At 44.0% G+C, this 16,329-nt stretch overlaps 1 protein-coding gene and 1 long non-coding RNA gene across 6 annotated transcripts in view; one reads left to right on the forward strand and one right to left on the reverse strand.

Moving 5' to 3' along the window:
- Positions 1-15,903, reverse strand: part of znf462 (zinc finger protein 462) — an 83,320-nt gene extending 67,417 nt beyond the window's left edge. For 2 of the 5 annotated variants that reach the window (XM_072661411.1, XM_072661406.1), the window contains exon 1: positions 15,602-15,903. The gene's annotated coding sequence lies outside the window, so the exon portion shown is untranslated. Of the gene's footprint in view, positions 1-11,444; positions 11,625-14,449; positions 14,611-15,015; positions 15,248-15,601 lie in introns of those variants that run through there. The other 3 variants (XM_072661407.1, XM_072661408.1, XM_072661409.1) reach the window with 3 other exon arrangements.
- LOC140538896 (uncharacterized) lies at positions 2,922-5,071 on the forward strand. Its single transcript, XR_011977801.1, has 3 exons — positions 2,922-3,054; positions 3,174-3,304; positions 4,918-5,071. It is a non-coding gene; the product is annotated as an uncharacterized lncRNA (long non-coding RNA).
- Positions 15,904-16,329: the final 426 nt, after the last annotated feature.

Below are 16,329 nucleotides of genomic sequence, written 5' to 3' on the forward strand. Positions count from 1 at the left end.
CTCTCGAACTGTATCTCATCTTGACCCCCACAGTTCCCCTGAACGGTCATTTCTTAATAACGCTCCACACTAAAGAGACCTCAAGCTAAAACGGCTTGGCTACCCGCCTCCCCCTGCCTTGTGGGCATCGATTACAGTTGTTTCGGGCCTTTAGGCGGTTCCTTAGGGGAGCTCGCGTTTTTGAAGCTTGTTAGCTTAGGGTGCCCAAACTTTTGCATTGTTTCCATTAATTTCAAAAGCAACGCGCGCGACAGCCGCGCGATCTGCACCGGCATCACCCCGCTCACAGAAAAGAGGAATCTCCTGCTAAAACGGAGGAGATCCGGCACTTGCGCGGGAGAGCTCTCTGAAGCGAAAGCAGCGTGTAAGCAGAACACACGGCGTGTGCTGAGTGCCGAGACAGACAGGATGAGCTCCTATCAAATCTGCTCTGTGGTCTGAGGTGGCAACAGAAAGCAGACTGCCACTTCCTATCTCTGGATCCCTTGAGGGGGAGAGGACTTCCTCTACAGCACAACACGATAACACCCCGAGAGAGCTCCTCCGAGAGAACGCGGGCTTCAAAAATAACATCTCAACCATAGAAACATCTGAAATCTGGGCCAATATCCCATCAACTTAACAACCGATAACAGTAGTTCACTCAGTTATTAAGTATTTGACCTGTTATACGCACCTGTTTTCTAGTGGAAGTGTCTTCTAGTGGCAAATCGATTCATGAAGTGGCTTATTTCAGGAAATCAGACAGTTTTACAAGATAAAATGACTTAAATAAGAAGAATTAGGTTAAAAAGTCTTGTAGCAGTGGATATTTTGAGACTCAGTTCTATGAATATTCTAAGGTTATTTAACCTATTTCCATATTTCCTAACCTATTTCTATATAACCTAACCATATTTCTTCTTATTTAGGTAATTATATCTAGTACAAGTGTCTAAATTATTGTTTTTTATGTTATTTGCCAATATAAGTTTGAAAGTCAAACTTACAGCGTTCATAAAATGAGGATATTGAGCTCAATTCAAGGTAATTTGATGACTTTACTGTTTCTTAGTTACTTCAGCTCTATATTACACTTTTAGCAATGTATTTTATATAGTACCGTGACCATCTGAATGCTTTATGGTTCTTTAAAAAGACTGTACATAAGAAGTGCAAATGAAATCTAATATAAAATTGTATCTCAACCAAGAAAAACTTGGTCAATATATCTAATCGTTCTCATTTTAAGGTTCTTAAATATTATGAAACTATTAGACCTATGACCTATTTTATTTAGGTAATTCTGTGTAATTTTCTGAATCCATTATTTTCAAAAATCAATAAAAAACAATGAATTTGTCAATAGAAATTTAGCTTCTAATTAAGCTGATTTTACTGATTTCATAACTAGGATGTTCCTCTTTCCTCCTTTTTCAGCTCTTTATGAGCCGGGGATCGTTGGTTGGAATCCAGAGTCATGCTGCTTGCCATCAGCAGCCGGAGCCTGAACGAGCACAATTGGCCTTGCTCTTTCCAGGTGAGTAAACCTCAGAATGATGCTGGGCAGCACAGGCTTTCCTCTGAGCGCACTGACGTTCAAAAGAATTAGGTAAAATTTTGAAAATAATAAAAGTTAAATAAAAGTTCTATATAGAACCATGACATCCCATCTGAAAGCTTAAACTGTTTGCTTCCTTTTAGTTTATCCTTTTAAAATGCTTGTATTTAGCAACAAAAGTCAACGACTCCGTGTTTCTGTACTATACACAACCATTTTTGTATGTAAGAATTCGAGTAAAATTATTAAATTTAAAATTTAACTAAACATTTTAGAATATTACTTTTTTCTTCTTTTGATGTTGCCCACACAATTTAGTTTCTACATATTTCTACTTTGTCAAAATTCCATGATGAATGGACCGAAGGAAATGCTTTATATATAATATATGAAATGCTATATTTAAATATTTATATATATAAACATAAATATATAATAATAATTTATTATTATTATAATTTAAAAAGCATATTTACATTGATTACCACTGAAAGTTAAGAGTGTTTAACATTCTCCTTTAAAGTTGCTATTTTGAAAAGGTTTTGCATCTTTTTTGCATAATTAAAGAAGTGCATTCATTTCTGTTTTTATTTTTATCTCTATTTCTTTATTTATATATAATAAATAATAGCGTGATAGACCCACCCCCTTGCTTCACAGCTGGCCATGTGTTCTTTTCATGAACTAAACAGCAGACTCTACCAAGACACCAAGAAACCAAGACAGCAGCAGAACCACCATCCCAAACCCCTGAATTTACCCAGATCTGGGAGCTGCCACACATCTGGGTCATGCAACACAGTCGTTGTACAGCACAACTTTGTACTAAATCATATATCATACCGAAATAATATCGGACCAAATGATCAGAGCTGACTAATACTCAAACTCGAGCTGGATGTTCTCCTGTTCCTCTTTCACAAGGCTAAAGTCAGCTTCGTATTGAAAGTTTCAATTCCACCTTAAATGGGCCTGCAGTCACAGAAATGCTGCACAGGCGCCATACAGGAGTGTAACAGTGTCTCTTAAGGTGGAACGGGAACGACAGCCAGGTGGCTGACGCTGGTTAGTCTGGCTCGCTGTGTCGCTGATTACTTTTCAAGGTATGAACATCTCAGAAGTTGCTGAAGTGCTGGAGATCACTCGGCTCGCGGTAAAAGCTGACCATGTAGCACTGCTGCTGCTTCTTCTTTCGGGAGGTCACGTGACTCAAAAGCAAGGTAAGGGTACTTGAACACGCACTGATTTCTATACAGTTCTATAGTTTATATGCAGAAATAAATACAGAAATATATAAATAAATAAATTGTTACATTTTTTTTATGCCCCATATGTTTATTACGTAATTGTTTGATATTTTCCTGTTTTTACGTTATTTATTTATTGTATTTATTTCCATTTTAATAAATGATTAATTCTTTTATTTTGTAAATCTGACCGAAAAAAAGGAGTGTAGTGTCGTTATACCAGAAATGACCACCGCTGCGATGTGTGTTAGCATTAAGCTAACAAAGGTGATTAATCACTTTCCCACACTAATAAAACATTAATACCCATAAATGTTTTCATTTTGATACTTTTCTCCGTGTTTGTGTGTGTGTGTGTGTGTGTGTGTGTGTGTGTGTGTGCTAAGACTATACGAGGGATACAGCACTGTACCACGCACACAAGCCACAAAAGCCGAGGAGCAGCCAACAGCTAACGTTAGCCTCAAGTGACTGGAGCTGGACCGGAAACCAGGTCACCAAAAAGTCCTTAATTCAGGTAACTTAAACCATAAACAGTAAAAACACAAAATACATAATTACATCTGATATAACCTGATACTGGCGAAGAGCTCAGAACGTCACACCTAGTCCCAGAAAACGGGACGTGCGGAGCTGCGCTTAGCTTGGAGCTAACTGAGGAATTAGCTAGCAGGCTGGCTAACGCAGCTACCTCAAACAGCGCTACACAAAAGTGAGCAGAATCCTGACATAATAAACTCACCACTAATATTAACATTATAATATAGCTAAAATATCTACAAATGTGTACATCAACTAGAATTGTAAATCAACACAAGTGTGGCGAGATTATCTGAGGAGCTCATTTAGGAATTAGCGTGATAGCTAATGCTAACAAAAAAACAAACGAACAAAAAAGTGAGCATAATTGTGCCAGATAAACACGTTAAAAGACAAAATACTGCGAAAGACATGACAGTTAACAACAAAAGGGGTTGGAGTGGTGCTTAGCTTGGAGCTAACTTGTGTTGGCCGAGGAGCAAGCTTAGGGATCAGAATGCTAGCTAGCTAACTTGAGTTATCACAAACAACAGCATAAAAAGTGAGGATAATTATAATAATAATAATAATAATAATAATAATATTCAGGTCATTAAATAAACACTACAGTGCAGTGCTGCACAGCATCTGCCGAGGTCAGGGCAGGGGGTAATCTGTGCTTCGGTTGCAGAAGAGGTAACTTAGCGGTTAGCATGCTTGCTAATCTACCTACAATGAACAGTAAAATCACAGAAGGATGCCGATAAACGTTTGGGTGCTATGTAGAACCATCTCCAACAGATTTTCACCCTGTTTTTGAAAGCACAGGGCCAATCTAATAACATCTAGAGCCAGTGGAGATAAACGGTAATGCCTAGATGCGGCTAACATTAGCATCTCCTCTGTTTTGGGGTCTTCAGGGTTTTAGCGCAGCCAAAGCAGGTGGGCACGGATTTGGGAGGTAAAGTTCACCAAAGTTGAACTCGATGTAAAGTTTTTTTATTCATTAATTTTTTTTTTCTCCTCACGTTTTAAGTCACCACATGGTTTGGAAGTGCCTGATTCTTGTGGCAGGTCATTTCAGCCGTCTTGAGTAACAATGCTGACAACCAAGCGACGTTATTCACCGGGCGGACTGAAACACTTCTTCGAGACAAAATGAATAAAACACATTAAACACATAGGAAAGAAAAATATTCATTACATAGATTAGACTGCAGCTGATTTCAGCGTGTCTGCCGCGCGGATATCCCTGGAATTTGGGCGACGGAGGGCCGCGCGACGGTGGGGTAATGATCCACAATAATTAACCACTCAGCAAAAAGCGTGTTAATCAGATCAACTCCAACTTGTGCTAATGCAAATCAATTAGGCTAGTCTTGCAGCGCAAGAAGAGCCAATTAGACGATCCATAAAAAAAAAAAAAGCCCAAAAACGCTGCACAGTACAGTACAGTAGCAAAGTGTGTGATGTAAAATTAATAGCGGGTTTGCTTGGCCAATTAAAAAGTTACATAACTTTGGGGGGTCTTTTTGGTTCGGGCAAAAAAAAAAAAAAATAGCTGTGATTTGAACGCACTCTTCCAGGGTCTTTTTCTTTTTTTAATAACAGAACCTGCCGCTCCGCTAAGTGTGCGCATCACCGGAGGCCCGGTCTGTGTGAGGAGGAGCAGGTTAGCGATTCCCCAGGAGCCAATGCATCATGTCAAGAAAGCAGCCAGTGGACCATTTCAATTGGCTTTTGTGTGTTTTACCCTCTCTCTCTCTCTCTCGTGCTCTCTCTCTCCCTCTCTCGCTCGCACTCTCGCTCTCTGGCTGCAGCCTGAAGAATCAGCTCAGGGTTTCAGCAGCTCTCCACCACTTCCTCCTGTGGCCTGCCTGGACTGAGAGGTCCATTTTGTTGCACACTTCACTTATTTTCCACCTCCGTCCATCAAAATGGAGGCTTGTCATCCTGCCTCGACAACAAAGGGACGTGGAACCTTCCTCAACCGCTTGTCAGAACACTACAGAGCGCCTTAGCGACCAGTGCAAACCGAGATCCCGGGTACCAAAGAGGCAAGATCTCTTTTTCTCCACCGAACTGACTACGCCTTTAAGACTGATATATGTAAATGAGCTCTGTTCTGATTGGCCTGTCCTGATGCTGTGTGTTACTTGCGCGTGAACGCCATAACGAATGATGAGCTGTGGACCGAGCTTTTGCGACTGCAATATGTAAATGAGCTCTGTTCTGAATGGTTGTGTATTACACGGCCCTGTGTAGTGGCCCTGTATTACACATCATTCAAACGAGTAGATTGGAGTGAAAGACTCCATATACCTTAAGCCTCAGTGGGCGGAGCAAAACTACTGTAGGTTAAATGGGCGGAGCTAAGCCGCTGTACTGGCTGAACTGGCGGGGCTAAACTGCTGTAGACTGAACAGGCGGGGCTAAGCTGCTGTAGACTGAACAGGCGGGGCTAAGCTGCTGTAGACTGAACAGGCGGGGCTAAACTGCTGTAGACTGAACAGGCGGGGCTAAACTGCTGTAGACTGAACAGGCGGGGCTAAACTGCTGTAGTACTGAACAGGCGGGGCTAAACTGCTGTAGTACTGAAGGTAAACCGGGTACGGGCCCTTTAAAGACAACTGTGAATACAGAAAAGTGAGCAAACTCAGCACCTTCAGCCAATCTCGTCTCGTTTATGCCACCACCTGCCTTTCAATGTCCAGAATTATTCAAATGAAATCTTCACATCAGGCTGAGGACCCCCATACAGGCTCCGGTGTCCCAGTGGGCTTCAGGGGGGCATCTGGCCTGGAGTATGTTCGACCATGAGGCATTTATATAGATGGCACTTCAAGGTTTTCATGGCAGATCTAACAAAACAAAAGACATGTCCTGGACACGTCTAGAACACGGTTAAGTTTTGGACATTTAGGGTCGAGTCCCAGACAGGGATTAAACCTAGTCCTGGACTACACCGCATCTTATACGGAGATTCTCCTATGGAAATCAAAAAGTCCAAGACTACACTTTTGGAAAAACAAGGTTCTTCAGGGGTTCTTGCATAAAGGCAGTCGTTCTATACAGAATCATGAGCACTAAAATAACTATTTGCATGCTTAAACTGGTTTGTCTCTATAGATGGTTCTTTATAGAACCTTTCTAAACATGAATCTTCCTGATAATGGTTCTACATAGCACTAAAAAGGCCAAAGAACCCATTTCAGTTTTGCTATGAGTTTAGACTTAAAATGATTAGGACCGGACACATACATCAACACTGCTCATGGCTTTGCTGGGATTCAAACTTTAAAAGGCTGAGCCCCTAAAAAAGCAGGTTCTACTTGAATGGTTCTTTGCTTGTTTTTTCTCTATAATAAAAAAAATTCTATAAAAACTACTATACAGAACCTTTTTAAAAATTAAGCTATCTAAAAAGGGTTCTATATCGCACTATTATTTTGAGCCAAGGACCATTTTCAGGGTCTTTACTAGATAGAACCCTTCTTTCGAGAAGATTTTAGGCTAATAGCAGGTTCTTTGAGGGTTCCTAATAATAACCAACTTATTAATATGTTTAAATGATTCCCTGCACAGTTCAACGGTTAAACTGCTGCAAAAGGGTTCCACTATTGTTACTCAACTCTAAGACCCACTTTAGGTACACTACTCATAAAAAGGGTTCTAGGTAGTACTAAAAAAGGTGTTCTTTCACTTGTAACAACAGTGGAGCCCCTTTTGGTACCATAGTAGTGAAAATGGTCCACCGACTTGTAACACCAACAGAACTGTATTTGGTGTTATATAGAACCATCTACAAATTGTGCTTCTTGTATATGTAGACTCAGTAGAACCACTTTACTGAAGAACCCTTGGAGAACCCTCTAGAAAATCTAAAATATAAATGGCCAATGTTACCAGTTATCAGATAAAAATCAGTATTGGTTCCTGTCAATTTTTTAGATTTGAGGGTTTTATTAGATTGGGTTCGTCAAGGGTTCTATAGTAAGGGCAGTGGTTCTACAAAGAACCATGACAACTCAAAGAACCATTTGGATGCCTAAATGATTCTTTGCCTAGTTTGAACATCTTTGGATTGGTGGAAACCCTTTTGTAGAAGGTTCTACGTAGCACTGACAACGGTTCTGCTAATATTTACAAACCAAAGAACCCTTCGTTTTCAGAGTGTAGAGTTTGGAGTGTAGAAGAAGCAAGTGCACATCCAGGAGCTGATCTGATCTCCAGTCTTGCTGGTTAGGCCAGTTTTGTTTACATATAGACCGAACAGGCTGATAGCGATCAACGAACATTTAATTTAGCTGTAAAACATCCCGGCCGAGGCCTCAGTTCCACCTTAAACAAGCGTAAAATCAATTTGCAGAACCGTTACACTGCCTTACGTTGCTAGAGCGCTGCCTCCTTTCAGAAGTCGGGAATTTGTACGCTTTTGTAGAGCATAAACAGTTTAGCGCACCCCATGCTACTGTACCACCACAGCCACTGGACAGGCCTGTACCCAGCCTAAAGCAGATCTCCTCAACCAAACCACACAGAAACACAGTCCTGAACTGTAGAATCTGAGGCCAGTCCCTGTATTCAGTGATCAGACATGCGCTGCACACCTTCAAGATAGCACCTTCAGCAATAGCTACTAGCAGTTAGCAGTTAACCTGGCAGCACAGGCTGTACTACCACAGCAGGAAAAAAACACTGCTTTGGGGTCGAAATGAAACAGATGCACTCCTGATCTGCACGTAGACATGATGGAGTGTTGGCCTGATCCAGTAATACCATAATCTCAACATGAAAAAAGCGTAATTGTTTTATTTGGGCCTGTCGCTTTTCCTTGTCCATCAAGGAGAACAGAAACAGAAATCAAGGCTAGCTCATGCTTTAAAGGTGCTCACAAAAAGGTGAAAAGGTCAAGTGCACTCTTGACACCTATTAGGGACTCAAGGTAAAAAGGTACCACTACCATCTAAATGCCTGTGACTTTGGCCTGTTATTTGTACTGCTTTGCACTTTATTCCATCTTAAAATGTTGACTTTACTCCATTTCCATTCTGATCAATTTGTACGTTATCTGTGGTTCTTTGTGAAACTTTAAGGGTGAGTTTATACCTGTCTGCTTTGGTTTCGGTTTGTTAGAATAAGTGTGAACGCTGCCTTTTGAACTCTGGAGCGATTTCTTGGGTAGTTCGGTTTGTTAGAGCAAGCGTAAACGCTGCCTTTCAAAATCTGGTGCAATTTATTGGTTAGTTCGATTCATTAGAATAAGTGTAAATGCGTCTTTTCAAAATCTGGTGCGATTTATTGGTTAGTTCGATTCATTAGAATAAGTGTAAATGCGTCTTTTCAAAATCTGGTGCGATTTATTGGTTAGTTCGATTCATTAGAATAAGTATAAATGCGTCTTTTCAAAATCTGGTGCGATTTATTGGTTAGTTCGATTCATTAGAATAAGTGTAAATGCGTCTTTTCAAAATCTGGTGTGATTTATTGGTTAGTTCGATTCATTAGAATAAGTGTAAATGCGTCTTTTCAAAATCTGGTGCGATTTATTGGTTAGTTCGATTCATTAGAATAAGTGTAAATGCGTCTTTTCAAAATCTGGTGTGATTTATTGGTTAGTTCGATTCATTAGAATAAGTGTAAATGCTTCTTTTCGAAATCTGGAGCGATTTCTTGGGTAGTTCGGTTCATCAGAATAAGTGTGAACGCTGCCTTTCGAAATCTGGAGCGATTTCTTGGTTAGTTTGGTTTGTTAGAGCAGATGTAAACACTGCCTTTCGAAATCTGGACCGATTTCTTGGGTAGTTCAAATAATTAGAATAAGTGTAAACGCTGCCTTTCGAAATCTGGTGCGATTTATTGGTTAGTTCGATTCATTAGAATAAGTGTGAACGCTGCCTTTCAAAATCTGGAGCGATTTCTTGGTTAGTTTGGTTTGTTAGAATAAGTGTGAACGCTGCTTTTCGAAATCTGGTGCGATTTATTGGTTAGTTCGATTCATTAGAATAAGTGTGAACGCTGCCTTTCAAAATCTGGAGCGATTTATTGGTTAGTTTGGTTTGTTGGAGCAGGTGTAAATGCTGCCTTTCACAATCTGGAGCGATTTCTTGGTTAGTTCCATTCATTAGAATAAGTGTAAACGCTGCGATTTCTTGGTTAGTAAAGAGTGCCTTTTGAATTCTGGGTTAATTTGGTTCCTGAGAGTAAGTGTGAACTTTGCCTACCAGACTCTGGTGCACAGAGTTATGCACAGGCATGAGGTCACAGGGTCACTCCTGCCCACAAATTTTAGTATCAACCCTGCCTGCTCGCTTTCGTTTAGGGGGGCTGTGTCCTTTTTCTTTGTCTACCAAGGAAAACAAACCACACTCTACGGCATTACACAGTGTTTCTAAACTAGCCACCTTTAGACCTGCGTTCATTAGTGTAGCTGCCTCAGTAAGTAGTGTGCGAGTTGCAGCCACAGGAATGACCAAGAGAACCAAACTAAGTATAACCACACCCTAAAAGTGATACATTAATAATTATTACTATTATTACTATTATTATTACAAATTATTAAAATGTTTTTAAATGAACTCTAATCCAGCTGAAGTAGGAAACTTGAAATAATAGAGTAATGCAGCCACTTCCTCCAGCATATTCTGCAAAACCTTACAAAGTTATGCTGCTAAGATGTAAAATGCATATCCAAACCTACTTACAGTTCACAGTACCCTGATCTGAGGCTGCAGCCCCAAGCTAACACACTGACCACTGCAGTGCTAACACGCTAGCCGCACTACAGTGTTAAAGGACAAGATGTTGCAATGCTTGCTTGTCAATCGCATAGTGTCCTTTGTTTACACTGATCATCCACCAGAACATTAAAACCACCTGCCTGATATTGTCCCAGACAACATGCCCATGTGGGGTCTGTACGGTTAGCCCAACTGTTTGGATGCCCTCCAGGGTCACAGCAGGGTCAGTGACGGGACCAGGAGGGGTTAAACATGGGCCCCATCTGGCTTATACATTGTACATGGGGCCTAGATGGGACCCATGTGAGATTAGGGTGGGTTCTAACAATGGTGGCCCATTTGGGAAGCCCAACTGGGTCCCAGTAACAACACATGTACGAACCCACTCAGAGCCCATGGCCATCTGGAACCCACCCAGCCCTCGTTCCACACATGCGAGCCCCCCCCACATGAGCATGTTGGCTGCGGTGTAGGTCTAGGCACAGACTCCACAAGACCTATGAAGGTGTCCTGTGGCATCTGGCACCAAGACGAGCAACGATAGAGGTTGGGTGAGATGATTCCATGATTCCAGAGTCCGTGATTCACCGGTTGACCTTCCTTGGGGCACTTTTGCTAGGTGCTGACCACTGCATACCGGGAACCCACAAGAGCTGCCTGATTCAGTTTTGGAGATGCTCTGACTGACCGTACAGTCACGTAGCCATCACAACTGGGCAACGCATCATCTTCAAGAACCGACTGTTCACTTGCTGCCTAATATGTAGATCCCACCCCTTGACAGGTGCCACTGGAACCCGATCTACAGTATGTAGTACTACAGTGCTGGATTTACAGTATATATATATGCATATCATCGCAAAGCATGCTCTGGAAACCCTGCATGAACTTACAAGAGTTCTCCAAACTCAAAACCTCAAAAACAAAAAAAAACAAAGCCCCCGCCCCCACACACACACACACACACACACACCATTCTGGACTCTCCTGCATAAATGGGTCAGCAGCGAACTTGAACCTTGGGCTATCACTGAACGTTCCACAGTTGCATAAGGGGGCTTTTAGCTTTTCCAGGTCAGACACACACACACACACACACAAAGGGATCAAAGACATTTCTCTGTTACTACAGCCATGTCATCGCAGACATTTGATTAATTCTCACGTGGCTGCCTTAACCAGAGTAAGAGAGTGAAAGTGATAGAGAGACCAAGAGGTTTCAGAAGTTTTGAAAGGTTCAGGAGCCAGGAGCACCGAGAACCCGCAGGAGAACATGTTCAAACTGGACTGACGAGTCGCGAGGCCTACACAGGGCAGGAGATAAACACACCAACACACACACACCCACACACACTCACCCACACTCTCTCTCTATCTGTCCAGAAGAACCTGGCTTACCTTGCATCTAAAGCCTGTAAGAAAACATCGCAAAGCGGTGTTCCTCAAGGACGCGAGAAGCGGCGCAGGGGCTCATTAGTCGACCGCGGCGGCCTGTCCTTGTCACTACCACCACAGCCACCCTGATCTGAGGGAACCTGCTCGCCTTGACACAAGAGCCGTGCCACCATTTTGAAAGCTCCTCCTAGCCCTGGGTTGTCGCAGGGAGAAAGAGAGAGAGAGGGAGAGGGAGAGTGTCTCGCTCTGTCTCTCAGTCCCCGTCAGCAGGATTCTTCAGTGACCAGAAGAACTGCAGGAGCGAGCACGCTCTGCCCGACACACACACACACACACACACCCACACACTGACACTCGCTCACTCAGGACTAACGGCTGCCAGCCTTAAACACCAGGTTTTGATGGGACGCAATGACAAGAGAGGTCGTTGGCGAGGTTGTTGGAACCGTACAGTAGACCACTGAACACCTCCAGGTTCTGGAGCCCCGCACCGCGCTCAACGAAACCCAGCGAGCGTTTTCAGTTTCTTCAGACGCGAAGCAGCGCAGGTGGAAAATAACCCGCTAAAAATATCGACCCCCGCTTCACTTCCGTCTGGTGAATCTTTCAGGGCAGCGTTCAGGTCAAGGTCAAGATTAGGACTGAGCCTAAGCTCCAGGCTCCAGGTTAGGATTAGGCCGGGTCACTGCAAGGCAGCTATTCAGTCACATGTGAGGTAAACATCTACTTTCTCAGCAAACAAGGGTTCTGTGCAGTACAGAAAAGGGTTCTATGGCTTAACCCTTTCTGTTGTTAAACAGAACCACATACAGTTGGGCTTCCATGACAAAGACCCAAAAAACGTGCACATGGTTCTATATGTAAAACCTTACATAAAAGCCTTATGGTAAACGAATCGGTCTCCTTGTTAAGAGTTCACAGTCTTGGTTCTATGTAGCACTAAAAAGTGTTCTAAAGCCTGGAACAGCAGCAAAGCTTTTCCTGTTGCTAGAACCGTATACAAGAGGGCTTCCGTAACAATGACACTATAATAATAGTATTATTAAACCCCCTTTTTCAGAAATCCCACTCTGAGCTGGAGGTTCTAGGTTCAGTGCTGTCCTAAAATATGTTCTAAGACTTAGAACAGCAGTGGAGCCCTGTCTGTTGATATACAGAAACGTATACAAGAGGGCTTCTTCCATAAGGAAGAACCAAATGGTCACCGTTCTATATATAACTGCAGACTTCTGCAAAAACAAGCCCATTTTAAGAGTATACACTGTGAGCAAGAGTTCTAGGTTCTAGGTTCTATGTCCTACAAGAATGTGTTCTGACTGGCAACAACGGTGGAACCCTTTCTGTTGCTACTAAGAACCATTTAACAGATTCTTTAGAGGAGAGCATGGAGAAGAGCCAAGCATTCTAGTGGTTCTTTACATGGTTATGGTTCTTTAAGTTCTCATGGTTCTATATGATATATAAATAACCATATCCATTTAGTAAGGAACCTTTAAAGAGACCTTTTTTAAAAAGTGTGCACTCTTAGACAACTTTTAATATAGTACTCACAATTCTTGTAACAACAGTTTAATTGTTTTGGTTCCAGATAAAACAATCTGAACAGGTTCTTTGAAGGACCATATACACAACGTTCTCCATCACAGAGACCCAATTAAGCCAAGCATGGGAGCATTACAGCATGCAATGGGAGACAATAGTGGAACAATACCGGAACCCTTCCTTGCATCTAGAAAAAAGAGCCGTATGCAACAGTATGGTGAAGAACCATGGTTGTCATGGTTACAAAATCGGAACCATTGTTTGCACTATGTAGTACCATATTATAAAGGTTCCCAAAAATAGAGAACAATTTAACAATGCCTGGTGAAAAGAAAAACCTTTTTAAAGGTTCTCCACCACAGAGTAGAACCATTTGCCCATACAGTTGTCACATAACTGCCGTCACAAAGGAACCGATGAAGAACACCCCTTTTGAAGATGATGTACCCACCTAGGGTTCTCTACAGTACTAAAAAGTTCTTTGACTTGCTTTGAAGAAACACTTTTTAAAGGTTCTCCGCCACAGACCCACCACTTGACCATGCATGGTTTTATGAATCATCCTGTAACCACCTGTACCTTCACTAAAGAACCCATGAAGAGCCTCCATTTGTATGAGTGTACCCTCCTATGGTTCACCATAGTACTAATAAGTTCTTCAGCTTGCTCTGTAGAAACACTTTTTAAAGGTTCTCCGCCACAGAACCACCACTTAACCATGCAAAGAGCCCTGAAGCATTCAAATGGTTCTAGGAGCCATCCTGTAGCCACTACCTTCACTAAAGAACCCATGAAGAGCCTCTCTTTTTATACGAGTGTACCCTTCTTGGGTTCTCCACAGTACTGAAAAAAGTGCTTTGGCTTGCTCTGGCCATGAAGAACCCACGAAGAGCATCCCTCCTAGGGTTCTCCCATAGTACTAACTTCTTTGGTTTGCTCTGTAGGAACATCTCGTCACGGTTCTCCACCACAAAACCACCACTGAAGCATTCGAACAGCTCTCCGAGGTATCACATAGCCACTGCCTCCGGCTCAAGAACCTCGGAGGAACCTGCTGCGTCCAACGAAAGCATGAGCAGATCCTCATGAGCATCCAAAAGCCACGGCTCTGGCTTTCGGCAGACGAACCAACCTCAACCGCAAAGATAAACCGTCCCACCGCTCCGCGGGGCTCTCAAAAGTTCTCGCCAGAGTTGTGTAGAACATTAACGGCCTGCGGACGGAGGAGGCATTAGCATTCCCGTCTCGTCCACGTCCTCACGACACGGCGGCCGGCACATCTCTCCGGTCCACCCTCCCTTTCTCCTCTCAGGAACCTCTAGACGTCTCCTCTGAGAAACAACCTTGAACAAAAGCCTCCAAACAAACACACACACACACACACACACACACTTCCACTTCCACACACTCACTCAAATAAAAAAAAATAAAAGTGCTGGAGCTGAAGAAGTGGAACCAAAGCTAACCTTGAACTTGAACTTGCCTGGAGAACGGAGAGCGTCCTCCTAAATAATATCTCCAGAGGGTTCCTGAGGCGAGTGAGGCCACCAAAGAAAGAGAAAGAGAGAGAGAGAGAGAGAGAGGCGACCTTTGTTCTAGCACTGTGAGGACGGGCTCCTGTCTCACTCCTCCTCTCCTGCGAGACTCATCTGCCTTCCTCCATTTTATGGAGAAGCCCACAATGACACATACCTGCCTTCAGAGCACTGGCAGAGCGAGCGAGCGCGCGCGCGCACGCGCACACACGGAGACACACACACACACACACGCACACATACATATACATACACACACACACACACTTTGAGGACCACCGAAAAAAGTGGTCCCAGGGCCCATGGAGGAGCAGAAGGTGGAGAAGAAGGTTGAGGAGGAGAAGGTGGAGGAGGAAGAGGAGGGGAGAGGAGGGAGGGAGGGGGGGGGTGGGCAGTGTGGTGCACCGACGGTGGCTCGGTCTCGTCTGGCGCTCTTGGACGCGCCAGCCAGCCAGAAGCTACTTTGGCCAGCCCCAACCGGCTTAATGGTCGCTCACCTCGCACGGCACCATTCGCTTCTCCTCCGTCTGGTCCTTCTCCACCTCCCTCGCCCCGCCGAAGCAGCGCGAGGAGCCCTCGCGAGCGCCTGCAGCCTCTATCACCTCCTCTAAAAACGACCACAATACCGTCCGCCTGGGTCCATGGATCTCCTCGCTAAGTCCTGCTGGTTGAGCAGGGCTGGTTTATAAATAGCAGAAAGCCCAGTAGCAGCAGAAAGACAGCCCCCCCCTCCTCTCCTCTCCTCTCCTCCTTCCTCTCCTTCTTCTTCTTCTTCTTCTCCTCCTCCTCCTCCTGGCTCCTCCAGGCTGCTTGGTGGAGCTACTACTCCACTTGGTGAAGGTGGTGGAGCTATCTTCCCCAGCCCTCCAAAGCTCCTCCAAGTAAGCTCCACAAAATAAGGGAGGGGAAAGAAAAGAAGCTCAGGTCCTGGAGCTCCGTATAGAGCGCGCGCACACGCACACGCACGCACGCACACGCGCACGCACGCACGCACACACACACACACACGCGCACACGCACATACACTTGCTAGCCCGGACGGCTAAAGAAGTGCTCCCAGGCTCGTGTTGTTTTTGTACTCACGGCTCTTCTTGTCCTGCTCTGCTGCCCCGTCCCTCTCTCTCCCTCTCTCTCTCTCTCTCTCTCTCTCTCTACTGTACGGTCGCCATCTTTCTCCCAACTCTTCCTCCGCCACCTCCTCCTCCTTCTCCTCTTCCTCCTCCCGCTGCTGCTCTTGCTCTTGCTCGTCCTCCTCCTCCTCCTCCTCCTCCTCTCGGCTCCGTCCGGCGGCTCCACGCGCAGGAGGAAGAGACGCGCGGCGGCGGCAGCACAAAAGAAGTTTATTTTGGAGGCGCGAGCGCAGCGAGCACCAGAGGGTGCGCGAGAGCCCGGTGACGCGCGCATCGCGCATGCACGCACTCTAGAGTCTGTCTGTGTGTGTGTGTGTAAATGTGTGTGTGTGTGTGTGTGTGTGTGTGGTGTTTCCATGGTCTGTCACGGTGTGTGTAAACGCTAGTGGGAAAATAGGGGGGTCCTCACAAAGAGATAAACACACACACATTTATGCACACACTTATTTACACACACACACACACACACAGACAAAACCGGCTGCATGCTATCTATAGACTAACGTCACGTGGGGTCAATCTCGGGTCACTAGGAGAGTGTCCACAGTCCACAATGACTCTGAACTTAGGGACATGACCTGACACACACACACACACACACAGTGTATAGTAGGAGTGTATATATTTATACATTTTCTAAATATAGAAAGGTAATATTGTAAGGTTATTTCATATTATATG

The sequence above is a fragment of the Salminus brasiliensis genome, chromosome 18 (assembly GCF_030463535.1).
Source record: "Salminus brasiliensis chromosome 18, fSalBra1.hap2, whole genome shotgun sequence".
Lineage (NCBI taxonomy): Eukaryota > Metazoa > Chordata > Actinopteri > Characiformes > Bryconidae > Salminus > Salminus brasiliensis.